Raw genomic sequence first — 16,381 nt, forward strand, 5'->3', positions numbered from 1 at the left:
CCATGTAGTATAAGTCTGAGCACCACTGCTCTAGCCTATACTCAACAACAATATTTAGGTTATATTTTTTATTTCGCGATGAGCTACAACATAATAACGAACTACAATAAACACAATTTATTTTCCAGATAATTTTTTATTCAGTACTGTATTTGGGAAATAAATATTTTATATTTTATATGTCAGAAAATTTAATTTATTTAATCTGCCAGTTTATGTGTTCAGATTTCTTTCCTAGGTGACGCTAGAATTTTAAATCTAAACTAACATAAAACTTAAAATTATTTTGTATTAAATCGTATCCTAAAAATATTAATAATATTATTTATTAATTAAATTAATATGTAATTAATATTTTTTGTATTACTAATTAAACGTATCGTTTCAAAAACAAAATATGATTGAAATGTCAAAAAGGTGGTAGTTCAGATTTCTTTTTTAGATGGCGTGGCTAGTTTACTGGATAAATGGTGTGACTTGTCATCATAGCCTTTTATATAGACAGATGACAAATAGCCGAAACATTTAAGCAATAATTAACTGTTAACCCAGGAATTAAAGGAGTTCCTATTTAAAAATTGACGGTCGGGAAATAACAAACAATAAACAGTATTTAACTTTGTACCAATGTCCGCAACAATTTAAATATTATCGCTTTCACGATGAATTGACTTTTTCAAAACTTCCTTATATTTTGTTTTCTTTTATCACAAAAATAAATACTTTTTGAACTAATTCTAAAACAACATAATTATAGCATAATTATATATCTTTCCACTTTATACCCACAGATGTCAACGAATGTTTTATATAAAAGGCGGTAGAAGAGAGATAAGGGCCACAAAATGGTATAATTTAGGAATTCACACAAAGGGTCACCGAGCTAAACATAATTCGAAAAAAAAAACCCGCTCTGCAAGAAATCCACAAAAATGTGTTGGGTCGTATGTTTCTTATAAATTATTAAACGTTTTTGATAGTTTTTTAATCTAAATTTATGCTAAGGCAGATTAAAACATAGATTTTTATGATATATTTTTTTTTTTCGACAGGTACGTTCTTTGTAGCAGTCAGTCAGGAATATACCAGGTTCACAAAAAAACGTACTACAAAATAACGCATGAAAATATATATATTTTTAAATGGTATGTATACACAATATTTTATTCATTACAAAATTTTAGGATGGACATATGTTTTGAGTGTTTTTATTTATAATGTCTGCCACATCAATTATCATGATGACTAGCGACATGTCTATTTAAATTGTATTTTTTTTTGTATTTCAACTTTAACGTGCTCGGCTACTATGGCCACTTACACAGGTACTATAACATGAATTTTCATTACACAAACATTACGTGTTACATTAAGAATATGTTACAATAATACGGAATGATAATAATATGTTATACAATGTGTAAATTAAAATCTAATTATATTTTTTGATATAAGTGTTCATCTCTAAGGAATTGTAGCACAGCTTTTATTTGGTCAGGGTTGTTAAGGATATCTCGTACTTCACTTTTGAAATTGTATTGTAATCTTCTGGCCGAATGTTGATGGCATTCAGTGAGAATATGTTTGATTGTCAAATATGATTGGCAGATTTGACAGGAGGGACGGATGCTAGAGGACATTAGGTAGCCGTGTGTGAGTTTTGAATGTCCTATCCGAAGTCGTCTTATCACAATGAGATCTCGTCTTGAGAGGGCTGAATAGTCAAATGTAGGCTGACTGGTTATTGACGGTTGTATTTCGTGTAAGATCGAACGGTTAGAGTTCCAATGCTACTGCCAAAGGAGTCTGGTTCTTCTTTTAATATATGATTTTAGGTCCTTACAAATTTGAATTTTATCGGTGATTTCAGGTGATGCTGTAGCAAGTTTAGCATAGTGATCTGCAGTTTCATTGCCTTCTATACCAATATGAGATGGCAGCCAGATTATGGTAACTGTTATGTTTTGGGACAAGATAATTTGGTAAGAGTCTAGGATCTTTTGGACGATTGGATGATCAGTAAATATATTTTTGATAGAATAGATTGATGCTAAAGAGTCTGCGCATATGACAACCTGCTTATTAGGTGGAGATATATGGTTAAAAGCTTGCAATATACTAAATAATTCGCCAGTATGAACGCTGCTGATGGCTGGTATAAGTGATGACTTAATTATTGAATGAGAGGTTGTAACAGAGCAGCCTACTCCTGTGTCATTTTTTGAGGCATCCGTGTATAATATTAGGTCGTATTTATTTGTATCTATAATGTCTTTAAATGCATTTATAATGATCTCTTTCGGATGTTTATTTTTATCGAAGTTGGTGAGCGAGGTGTTAAATTTGGGCGTGGACATGATCCAAGGAGGAGATGGAGGGAGATAAAGAGGAAGGGTATGTGTAAGAGAGATATCATTAAGTGTCTGTGCTAAAATTAGTGGAATAGGTTTTATTGGTGGTAAGAAATTGGTATTGTGTAAATTATACGTGGACATTACAAATAAGGGATGCACTGGATTAGAGGGGTTAGCTGATACCGATGCTGCATAAGAGAGTAGCAGTTGTTTTCGTCTTATACAAAGAGGAGGTTCGTTAGCTTCGCAATAAAGATTATCTACAGGACTAGATCGAAAAGCGCCAATACAAAGACGAAGGGCTGTGTTGTGAATTGAGTTTAGAAGGTTAATATATGTTTTGGAGGCGGATATATATATGTGACAACCATAATCTAGCTTGGAGCGTATTAGTGATCTGTATATTTTAAGAAGTGAGTTTTCGTTAGATCCCCAATAATGATGTGATAGAGTTTTTATTATGTTTAGTCTTATGCTCGTTTCTCCTTTTATTGCAAATATATGTTGCTTCCAAGTTAGTCGTGAGTCAAACGTTAATCCGAGAATTTTGCATTGTTTAACAACAGGAAGAGGGACATTGTTGATCAAAATAAGTGGAGATGGAGAAGAGGGACGTCTACTAAAGTTTATAATTTTAGATTTTACATAGGATAAAGATAACCCCATGTCACTAGTTTTTTTTAAAAGTGTGTCAACAGCAGTTTGAATAAGCTTCGAGGTGGTAGAAGAGTTTTGTCCATGACAGTAAATTACTAGATCATCAGCATACATGATATGTTTAATAGGGGAAATGAGGTGAGAGCATAAATCACTTATTGCTAGATTAAAAAGTGTAGGACTTAGTACCGATCCCTGAGGTACGCCATCAGTTTGAGTATGAGTAGAAGATAAAATACCGTTGAAAATTGTATTAAATTACATTTAGGTACAATTATTTAATTAATTTACAATTGGTGAAAGAGATTAGTTCATTTTAGACAATTTATGTTAGGATGTAGTTATAAACATAGACACTTCTCTTATAAAATTATCAATTTATAATATATATATATATATATATATATATATATATATATATATATATATATATATATATATATATATATATATATATATATATATATATATATATATATATATATATTCAGGGACTCTACAGTATTCACTGCCTTCCCTCGCTCAACCGTTTCCATCTCTCTCTGGTGTCCCATTCTCCATCGTTTAGACCTCTCTTACTCATGGCGTCGTTTACTTCGTTCCTCCAGGATTTTCGGGGTCGTCCTCTTTTCCTCCTTCCTATGGGGCTCCATTCGGTTATTCTTTTTATTCCTGTCGCTAGTTCTTCTTACATGTCCATACCACTTTAGTCTTTTTTGTTCTATGAATGTTAGTATGTCTGTTTCTATTAATGTTCTTTGCTTTATTTCGTCATTACTTCTCCTATCAATTCTTGTTACTCTGCAGCATCTTAGCAGGCATTCCATCTCTGTTGCTACTATCTTACTGCTGTTTTTCTTGTTTATGATCCAATTTTCAGCCCCATATGTCATAATACTTCGCACTAATGTTTTATAAATCTGTGTTTTTGCCTTCATATTTAGGTGTCTATCCCACCATACTGAGTTAAGTTAATTATCAATTTATTCAACACTTAATGCAATTAATCCACAAAGATTTGTTAGATGGAGTATACAAAATCATAATGATCAACACAAAACTGCGTAGCAACACTGAGCTACGTATGCTGAGCAGTGTCCAAAAAACGCAACTGATCCTCTGGTCGGTCGACAAAGATCGATGTGTGTGAGAGCTTTTATTTGGTACCGTTCGCATTAGAAGGACGGTAACGATCACGGCAGACGTCGATGCCGTGCCGTTTGGCGATCGATGCGTATGCACGCTCACATTGTTTCTTAGCGCCACGAAAGGAATTTGTTCGATCGAACTTTTATCGACCGTACAAATTCGATGTGTATGCGCCTAGTGTAGCTGTTTCTCGGGGAGTGCAGTGTAGATATGTTTATATTAAAAATGCATAGAAATAACACCATTAAGCATAAATATAACCTTCGAACGAACCATCAGAAATGGTGGATGCCAATGCGCAACAATATCCTACGAAATTTGGGAGCCAATGTAAAACAATAAAACTCACAACTTTCTTTGGGAACCAATTGTTTATACCTAGTCTCTCAAGTGTAAAAACGTCTTATATTACAACTAAATCTGAAAAATGAGTTTAGCTAGGAAAAATCAATCAAGATATTAACTAATTATATATTATACAGAAAAAGTATTTTTCTGAAGCTCTTTTCTTATGGCATTTTAAAGTAATTACTATTTTAATGGGAATAAGCCACAATTGAAGGTTAAAATAAGTTTATTGACATTTCAATTTCCACTTCGGAAATCGTTCTCAAAATACAAACAATAATAAATTAAACAAATTTTGTTTTTTGTTAATTAGTGAAAAATTGTTCTAATAATTTAATTTTATCTGACTCATTTATATTGACAAGTCAGACATACATTATACATTTTAAAGTAGACGACTTTTAAATGATATTCGCATGAGAACCGCATGTCATGACGACAGTAAGCAGAATTTTACTGTCATTATGGTATATGGTTGTCTTTTTAAAGATGATTTGCATGCTATGATTTTTTTTTCTGACGGATATTTTCAAGTTAACCCTTAATAAGACATGGGATATAAGGAGAATTAATTTGTTTGTTTATATACTTTTGGTATCTAAAGGAGGTAAATAAAACATATTTTTGTTGAAATATAAAATAATTTTATAATACAGTTTGTGAAACAATTTATTACTTCAAAAATACAAAAATGCATATATGAGTGACAAAACTAATTTAGGTCTCAACTACAGCAGTGTGGAATGATTTAAAACATTGTTTTGGGCATAAAGCTACTTGACAATAACTACATATAATGTTCGTTCGTTTTTCTTCTTTTTTTGTTGAGCAAAATCTGCATCTTGTATAATTTTTTTGAACATCTGGTAAATGTGGTCCTACATTTCTCAGCCGAATTTCGTCTGGAACACCAAAGTTGCCCGTTTTTTTATTTTTAAATATCACAGGTCGAGATGCCTTTACTGTAAAGTCACCTATGAGAGCTCTTCCAAGGCGAAGCCTAAAATCCTTGTGAGAAGTATTTTTTTGATCATGAATTCTTGTGTACATAATATATGCATTAATTACACTTGCATCTAAAAGAAAGAAGAACAATCTCATCCACGATTTTCTAGACTTCCTGCTTATGGGATATGATGCCCTAAAGTGGTCAAAGTGATCAACTCCTCCCATGTTTAGTGTATAATCTGCAATAACTTTTGGGCACATTATATCTTTCTTTGTGCCATCTCTTTGTGTACGTTTTATCATGGTTACTTCATGTGGGAGAAAGGTAGTAAATGAAAAAGTAAAAAGCTACAAATTAAAAGAAGAAAGATATAAGAAGATATTCCAAGAAAAATTAGACAATATTTTGAAAGGTAGGGCAAAAACTGCAAGTATAGAAGAAAAGTGGGAAAATCTCAAGACCAGCTTAATCATAGCTGCTGAGGAAACTTGCGGGAAGACAAAAATAGCAAATAATAGCATGAGGAGAACTGAATGGTGGACGGACGAAATACGAAGGAAAGTAAAGAACAAAAAAGAAAAATGGAAGAGATATCTAAGTACAAAGCGCCCTGAAGATTATGAGGCATATAAAGAAAAAAGAAAAGAGGTTAAAATAGCTGTGAAAGCAGAAAAAGAAAGGTCATGGGAAAAGTTTGGACTAAAAATGACAAATAATTATAGAGAAAACCAAAAACTCTTCTATGGCGCATTAAAACAGCTCAGACAAAAGAAAGAACACATGATGCCGAATATAAAAGACAAGAATGGAAAGGTAATAACAGAAGAAAACCAAATAATGGAAAGATGGAGAGAACATTTCAAAGAGCTAACTCATACAGACGTAGACAACATAGTGGAGATACAAGAAATTAATGAAGAACAAAAAGTAGAACCCATAACAACAGAGGAACTAGAAAAGGCAATTGAAAGAGTTAAATTGGGCAAAGCACCAGGCAAGGATGATATCACCCCGGAAATGATAAAATTCATGGGAATAGAGGGAGTGGACAGCATGAAAGAACTAATGAATGATATCATAAAGAGAGCAGAAATACCACAGGACTGGAAGAAAGACATTATACTACCAATACACAAAAAGGGCGACAAGAGAAACTGTAATAATTACCGAGGTATTACTATATCAAGTATTCCTGGGAAGGTATTCGCAAGAATAATAGAAACAAGAATAAAAACCCAAATAGAACCAACTATGGAAGATACACAATGTGGATTCAGGAAGGACAGAAGCACGCAAGACCACATATTCACAATAAGACAAATAAGTGAGAAAGTAATCAATAAAAATAGAGAAATACATATATGCTTTATTGATCTGGAAAAGGCGTTTGACAGAATACAAAGAAAGGACGTATGGAGGACATTAAAGGAAAGAGGAGTTGACAGGATAACAATTGATGTAATAAAGGATATGTACAATAATAATACAAATACGGTGAGAACCAACAACGAGGAATCCGAAGAATTTACTACAAGTCAAGGCGTCAAACAGGGATGCGTGTTGAGCCCACTGCTGTTCTCAGTGGTACTGGATGAAGCAATAAAGAAAGCCAAGAGAAGAATGAGAAAACTAACATTAGGATACTGGCAAATGAAACAGACTCAACTATCAGAGCTTCTATTTGCAGACGACATGGTTTTGATAGCAGAAAACAGAGAAGACCTACAGAACAACCTTGAAATCCTAGAAGAAGAACTGTCAAACATAAATATGAAAATAAATACAGAGAAAACAAAAACAATGATAATTTCAAATAAGAGAAAGACACACGCAATACAATTAAACGGAAAACAACTAGAACAAGTGGAACATTTTAAATACCTAGGAGCAATAATTGAATCAAACGGTAAACAAGACATGGAAATAAATGAGAGAATGGGACGAACAGGAAGCTTATTTAACACTATGAAAACAACATTTTTGGGGAAAAAAGAAATACCGGAGAAGGTAAAAACGGCAGTCGTTAAATCAGTAGTTAGACCTACAATCATCTATAATAGCGAGTCATGGACATTGACAGGAAGACAAAAATCTCGAGTCAATGCTATGGAAATGAGGTTCCTGAGGAAAATAGCAAACAGAAAGAGGACAGACAAAATACGAAACGAAACAATCAGACAAAACCTAAAACTAGAATCAATAAACGAAAAAATAGTAGAGGGGCAACTAAGATGGTTCGGGCACGTGTGTAGAATGTCGAATGAAAGATTAACAAAACGAGTGTTTGAAACGAGAATGCAAGGGAAAAACAAACGAGGAAGACCAAGAGTTAGGTGGGTAGACGAAATCAGAAAAGAAGTTGAGAAGAAAGGATTGACATGGGAAAGTGCACGAAATCTAACACAAGACCGGATAGCATGGAGACAACAGTGCAAATCTTAACCCCACCAGCCTTACACCTAACGGTAGAAAGGCTTAGGACTAAGTAAGTAAGTAAGTACTTCATGTGGTTGATTAGCAGTTGTAATAACCGTAACTTCTTTGGTATCCAACCACTTTATTGCTGTTATAGGGCCACTGCTCAAACAATAGAATTTATTCTTTCGAAGTTTTTCATTTTTGGTTTGCTTTTTCCTCATGAAATCGGGCAAACCTTTGCGATTAGGTCTAACTGTACCTATAGCATACAACTGTTTAGCATATAAATCTTCCAACAGTTTGCAACTCGTAAAAAAGTTATCAAAAACAACCAAAGATTTGTGTGGAATATCTTGGCATAATTCAGTTACAACCTTGTATCCCAAGCCATCATTTTCAATGCCTTCAGTTTTTCCAGTATAGATAATAAACTGGTACAGATACCCAGTAATAGCATCACACTTTGCCCAAATTTTATAACCACGCTTAATCGGCTTCTTGGGCATATACTGTTTGATAGAACTACGTCCTTTAAATTTCACCATACATTCATCAGTAGAAAATCGACTTCCAGGTTTGGCTTGTTCTTTGAAAACTTCATTTAGTCTATCTATAAATGGTCTTATCTTATACAGTATATCAAAGTTAGGTGAACCTCTCTCTGCAGCTGCTGAATTGTCATTTAGATGGATATTTTCTATTAATTTTTTGAACCTGGTTATTGTAAAAGCTTTGGAGATAACAGGATTATTATAAAAAGGATCACTTGACCAATATAAATCTTTGTCTGGTACAGGGTGCAGTCCCATTAAAATAAAAACACCTAGCAATGCCCTTATTTCTTCTTGGCTAGTGTTTTTGTAATTTTTGCTGTCTTTTTGTACAGCATATAAATTCGTTTGAGCAACAATTTGTTCTATTAGATTACAAGGGAAGAAATTCTAAAAATAAAATATTGGTTGACTTTTATGGGGAATTGAACATTTGACTATAACACAGGCTCAAATTTTGGTATTTCTGGAACATCTGTTTCAGAGGTCCATTGTCCAGTAAAATTAGTTAGCGTAACCACTGGATTCTGTTCTACCAAAACACTTTGATTTTCTTGTGGGTCATTCTCAGATGTTCTTTCAGTTGTGGAATTTACATTAACGGTTGTAGAAGGAACAATTTCATCAGATTCACCAAGCAATTGCCCAATTCTGCTATCAATAACATCTCCATCGGACTTACCGCAAACAGAAGTAGATTGGGATGGTATAAAAATGTCATCATCATCATCAGTGTCGAGATCAACATCAGACCAATCTTCTTCTAAGGCAGCAAGGAGTTCACGTTCTGATAATCCCCTTCTTGAATTTATAATCCTAAAATATAACAGAAATTTTAATGTTTCTGGTGCATGACTTTTGCGTTTTTTTTTTATGGAATTGGATAAGGGGAATAATTTTCCCACCAACTTCAAAGACAAAAATAACTATCTTTTCATAAATTTGTATAACAAATTACAATGTATTTAGCTTGACCAAACAATATATATATATATATATATATATATATATATATATATATATATATATATATATATATATATATATCAATAATACAATAACTTTGTACTTACCAGAATTTTTAGAGCCGATTCACCAAATAATTTGCAAAATTGTAACAAAAATCAACTTTTAGCGGCAAGAAATATCATAACCTATGAAAATCTAGTTGTCGATTGTCAACTAAAAATCAGATCCATGGAATAACTGTCAGAATAGTTGGTGTATTTATCCATGAAATGAATACGTAATATCACAAAATTCAACATTCTGTGTATTGACAGCGACAATCGAAATTTGGCGGCAAAGTAAAGTGGGAAATATGTTCCCATTATCTTATTAAGGGTTAAAGTTGATTTCATGTAATCAAATGAACTATCTTACTATAAAGTCTTCCAAGGAACGCAACTCAGCAATATTGGAAATATCATTTTAAAGTCGGCTACTTTAAAATGAATAATAAATGTCTGACTTGTCAGTATAATTGAGTCAGATAAAATTAAATTATTAGAAGATTTTTTCACTAAGTAACAAGAAACACAATTTGTTTAATTTACTAATGTTTGTATTTTGAGAATAATTTCCGAAATGAAAATTGAAACGTTAATAAACTTATTTTAACCTTCAATTGTGGCTTATTCCCATTAAAATTGTAATAACATAAAAAGTAATTTGCTGTAACATACTGCAATATGTTACTTTCAATAGTTGACCATGTAATTCGGGAAGTCCTTACCTAAAAAGATGGACAAAAATTGATCTAAGGCCAAAAACCCAGAAAAGATTTAACGATATAAATGAATTTTCAAATGAAAATCCAGCTTAAATAAACAAAAAGACGTTATAAAAACTAATCTCACTTTATATTAAATCATCCCTACTTCTGCATTAAAGTGACATTACAGAGCAGATTTGCCAACTGACAGATATACTTTGTCAATTGGAGTAAGTGAATTTATATATGTTCTATCTCATAGAATATAATGGAGTCTGAATAAAGAAATTAGAAAATTAAGTGAAAATAAAAATAAATAAACTTAGAAAACGACAGAATATTTAGTAAATGGAAAGTTAATTGAAGGATTAAGCGCCAGCTATTTTTAGACTAAAAATAGTAAAATCAAAGAGACAGGTTAATAAATGAATAAATAAAATTAAAATAAATTGGAACAAAATATTTATTAAAGAAAAATAACATAACATAATTGTTTATAACGTGACAACCACTTTAAATTATCCGTAAAAAGCTTTAATTTATGTTTACATATCTAAAAATTTATTATTGTTAATTATTAATGTATATTATTAAGTTATTAATTGTTTATGTTATAGTTCTTGTCTAACAATGGTTTTAGTTTGTCAGAAATTTTGTTTGTAAGCAGAATTTTACTGTCATTATGGCATGGTTGTCTTGTTAAAGATGATTTGCATGCTAAGATTTTTTTTTCTGACGGATATTTTTAAGTTAAAGTTGATTTCATGTAATCAAATGAACTATCTTACAATAAAGTCGTCAAAGGAACGCAACTCAGCAATATTGGAAATATTTTTAAAGTCGGCTACTTTAAAATGAATAATAAATATCTGACTTGTCAGTATAATTGAGTGAGATAAAATTAAATTATTAGATTTTTTCACTAAGTAACAAGAAACAAAATTTGTTTAATTTATTAATGTTTGTATTTTGAGAACAATTTCCGAAGTGAAAATTGAAACGTTAATAAACTTATTTTAACCTTCAATTGTGGCTTATTCCCATTAAAATTGTAATTACATAAAAAGTAATTTTCTGTAACATACTGCAATGTTACTTTCAATGGTCGACCATGTGGTTCGAGAAGTCCTTACCTAAAAAGAAGGACAAAAATTGATATTAGGCCAAAAACCCAGAGAAGATTTAACGATATAAATGAATTTTCAAATGAAAATCCAGCTTAAATAAGCACAAAGACATTATAAAAACTAATCTCACTTTATATTAAATCATCCCTACTTCTGCATTAAAGTGACATTACAGAGCAGATTTGCCAACTGACAGATATACTTAGTCAATTGAAGTGAGTGAATTTATATATGTTCTATCCCATAGAATATAATGGAGTCTGAATAAAGAAATTAGAAAATTAAGTGAAAATTAAAATTTGAACTTAGAATACGACAGAATATTTAGTAAATGGAAAGTTGATTGAAGGATTAAGCGCCAACTATTTTTAGACTAAAAATAGTAAAATCAAAGAGACAGGTTAATAAATGAATAAATAAAATCAAAATAAATTGGAATAAAATATTTATTAAAGAAAAATAACATAACATAATTGTTTATAAAGTTACAACCACTTCAAATTATCCGTAAAAAACTTTGATTTATGTTTACATGTCTAAAAATGTATTATTGTTAATTATTAATGTATATTATTAAGTTAATAATTGTTTATGTTATAGTTCTTGTCTATAGTGTATTTTTATGTATGAGAGAGTAATAAAACAATAAATTATGTATGCAAATCCCTAAACTGTTGATACGGGTGACTCAATGAAAAACAGATATTTGTCAACAAGTTTACAGAAGTATATAGCAAAACAATTTTAAATTGAGTATGACCACCAGGTATAAAGGTTGGAGCAGAATAGAATACAATAGTTGTGAGGATTACTAATCCCTAAATAAGGTTGCCAGTGTCGGAGTGATGGAGGTTAACAGGTACTAATGAATTTGCAAGAAATGTAAGATGTTTATTTTATTGGTTATATATAACCAAAAAGTTTAATAAGTACCTACCTATTTGCAAAATAAAGTTTAATTCTTTAGATAAAATAAAACGTTTTATTTTATCTATTTGCAAAATAAAGTTTAATTCTTTGCCTATTTGCAAAATAAAGTTTAATTCTTTAGATAAAATAAAACGTTTTATTTTATCTGAAATGAGTGCATTCCACGAAGTAAGGGTTTCAACAATCAAACATTTAATTCTTTAATTCCAGGAATCTACGACAGTAATTGACTAGATAATTACCTTCTAAACTTATTCCACAGAAAATGTGATAGTGGGTTTTTCCATTTTGTATATAGGAAGGTCCTAGTGGCGTATTCAAAATTCTTAACAGTTCACTAAAAGTAGGTACTTCAGTTGCAAGGTGCAGTTTATTGTGTATACTAGTGTTATGGAAAATTTGGAAGTGCCGTGTAAACGCCGAAAAATTGGTCCTCTAACAGTTAATGAAAAAACATTAATATTTAATTGTTTTAAATCATTTACAGACAAACGTTTATGTGAAAGTGTTGATGAGACCGTTGAGTTAGTTAGCAGTACACTTGGTGTTGGGAAATCTACGATTTACAGAGTTATTAGAAATGTGGTAGTTTTCAAATGCCACGTAATGCTCCAGGGAAACCAAAATTTCAAATAGAATATCATTTTAAAGAAGGACTTCGACGGAAAGTGCATGAATTCTTCTTTAGACAAGAATTTCCAACATTGGATAAAGTTCTTGTCTCAGTTCGAGATGATAAGGATTACCCAGAAATGAGTCGAAGTACGTTATGGAAACTTTTAAAAGAAATAGGCTTCCGCTGGAAAAAGAATCCCAGAAAGTCTATTTTATTAGAAAGAAGCGATATTGTCATATTATGGAGAAGACATTTTCTAAGAACCATAAAGGAAATGAGAAACCAAAAAAGAAAAATATTTTATCTTGATGAAACATGGATCAACGAGGGTCATACACCAAATAAATTTTGGCAGGATGAAACTGTTACAAGTCAAAGGCACGCTTTTGTAAATAACTTATCTACTGGTTTAAACCCACCATCAGGAAAGGGACACAGGCTGATAATAGTACACATTGGCAGTTCAGACGGTTTTGTTGAAGGTGGTTTATTAACTTTTGAATCAACTCGTACCGGTGACTACCATGAAGACATGAACGCTGATGTCTTTCAAGAATGGTTCGAACAAATGATAGATCTTCTTCCTAAGAACTGTGTAATAGTAATGGATAATGCAAGTTATCACTCCAGACTTATAGAAGGACTGCCCACAACCAAGTGGTTAAAAAAAGACTTGCAGAATTGGCTGAGTTCAAAAAATATTACGTACCATCCCGGATCTATAAGAAAGGAACTTTATTCGTTGTGTGCCCTTCATAAAGAAAAATTTATAAAATACGAAATTGATGAAATTGCCAAAAATCGTGGAATGACAGTACTTAGATCCCCACCATATCATTGTGAATTAAACCCGATTGAACTGGTATGGGCACAGATAAAGAGTGAAGTTTCAAGAAAAAATACCACTTTTAAAATTCATGATGTTAAACAGTTGTTTTTGGAGGCCGTAAATAATGTAAAACCTGAAAACTGGGAAAAGGCAGTAAATCACACTATTAAAGAAGAGGAAAAAATGTGGAAGCTGGACAATATTACTGATAAAATGATCGAGCCAGTTATTATAAATCTTGGTTCTGAAAGTTCATCTTCTGAATCTGATTTGGATTTGTAACAAGCAGCTGTAAGTTTTAAATTAATATTTTTATTCATCTATTTAACATACCTTAGACGGTTTTAAAAACTCTTTTTCTCTTTTGTAATTTTTAAAAATTAAAAAAAATGTGAATTTTTTAAAACCCTTTTTAATGTAGGCCAGTCAGTTCTAATATAGTGTGTGATAAAAGAGGTCACTTTTGTTTACATACACATAACACTTTATAACACTGAAATAATTCATTTATTTTTTACAATTATTCAAAGTAATTTTTCAATTAATCTTGAGTACGCCCATGGAGTGGTCGGAGCTACCAGTTAAAATTATGCTAATTACTCTCTCGTTCATAAAAATAAACTATAACAATGGTTTTAGTTTGTCAGAAATTTTGTTATTGAATTTTTCTTCGATAAATCTTGAACAACTTAATAAGTACTTCACATTGTAAGTTGTAGACTACTAAACTGTTTATAGATGGAGTTTTGTTTGAAGTCAGGAGACTTCTTATTAATGGAGAATTAAATGAACTGTAAATCCAAGCTTACTACTTGTTATAACAAAACATGGATATATACATATTATTGCTACATTTATTATGTATCAATAAAATACAACCCAACAGGTAAGCCGATTTTTTATTCTTTTGCATAGTATAATTTTTCTAAAAAATATTAAGTTTAGAGTTAATTCAAGTAATATTATATGTAAATATTATTACTACCAACATTAAAGATTTTACGGCGTACAAACAAAGCTTTATAAAGTAAAATCTGGTAAATGTAAAACAGTATCACTAACGCTTTCGTTAGTTTCGGAATAATTACCTAAAACTTTTTCAAAAACGTCCTTTGTTTGCATTTTCTTTACTAACTGAGGCTTTTTTATTCTCTGCGCACTCTGCTAATTTACAATTTTAAATTTGTTTTTCTCTGTTTAGCTTGTTAGTAGAAGATAAGGAATGCAATTTCGCAACATGTTTGTAGTCTTGGAATTTCGAGGATTAAAATTCATGACCCGACGGCATTAACTGGATCCCGCAAGATGTACATGTCATCTTTGAAAAAGTGGGTTATTTTTCATACACGTACAATTTCATTAGACTTTTATAACGTAAAATTTTTTAAGCTGTATTAATTAAATGCACGTGATAAAATATAAACAGAAAGTTGAAAATCTTTGTAACACAAAAACCAAATTTAAAATTTACGAAATAGTACGCTTATTTTTACTTATCTTGTATTTAAATAAAGTAAATAGCACATATTTATATATTTTTTCTGCTGTTCAATAAAAATGGTTCATTTAAGTGAAAAATCATATTGAAATAATAATAATGATCGCTTATGGTAATCGTGTTAGAACAACCTGCAAAAAAGCATTAATCCATTAATGTTTTGATGGAAATTTTGCAAAATAGGTTTATATACCCATCTTTCATAGGCGGAAACTTGATTGGTGACAAGTATTTAGATTTACTAAATAGCCCAATTATTTCTGCACTTTAAAAGAACGGGAAACTTACCACAAAATTTTTGGTTTCAACAAGATGAAAAGCTTCCTAACTATTATCGTCGAGTATTCGATGGATTGGACGTAGAGTGGCCTGTTCGTTCTCCGCACCTAAATCCGTAAGATTTTTTCTTTAGTATTATCTCTTATGTGTTTACATTAAGTTATCTATATATTTGCAGGATTTAAAACAAATAATTATTGATAAATGTAAACTAATACGTGGAGAAATCTTGAAAAGAAAAAAAAATTAAATTTTGTTTAAATGTGGAGTGATTTATTTCGAGTTTTAACAAAATTTTGTTATAACAAGTAGTAAGCTTGGATTTACAGTTCATTTAATTCTCCATTAATAAGAAGCCTCCTGACTTAAAAAAAAAACTCCATCTATAAACAGTTTATTCTCCGTTCATAAATTGTTGAGAGCACGAAATGTGCCTCAAACTCATAAAACGGTCGTAAACCATAGGCGTTCCTGAGGTGTTTATTCATTAAATAATAATATAATATTTTTTAATACTGTTATATATATATATATATATATATATATATATATATATATATATATATATATAATATTAATAATATTTTAATACTAATATATTTAGCAAAAAAACAATTAAAACTTTCACGGCTAATGTTATGTAATTATATTATATTAATAAAAATAAGAATTTAACTATTAACAATTTTGTAAATAAGAATACCTTATCTCTTTGGATATTTCAATACTAATCTTCGCGTTTAATCACTTTACTAGAAAACCTGGAATTCATATCCGAAGGTACTATTCGTTGCAAGATAATTAGGATGGAATTCCCCAGATTTTTAATAACATAAAGTTATTACGAACGAAAACAATTTTTTTGTGTAGTACGTTTTTGATCGCATGTAATTTACGGCTCGTCGGTGTGTCCGCGTCTACGGCAGTAATTAGCGTCTCGAATATTTCTTTTGCGAATTATA

The sequence above is a fragment of the Diabrotica undecimpunctata genome, chromosome 7 (genome assembly GCF_040954645.1).
Source record: "Diabrotica undecimpunctata isolate CICGRU chromosome 7, icDiaUnde3, whole genome shotgun sequence".
Classification (NCBI taxonomy): domain Eukaryota; kingdom Metazoa; phylum Arthropoda; class Insecta; order Coleoptera; family Chrysomelidae; genus Diabrotica; species Diabrotica undecimpunctata.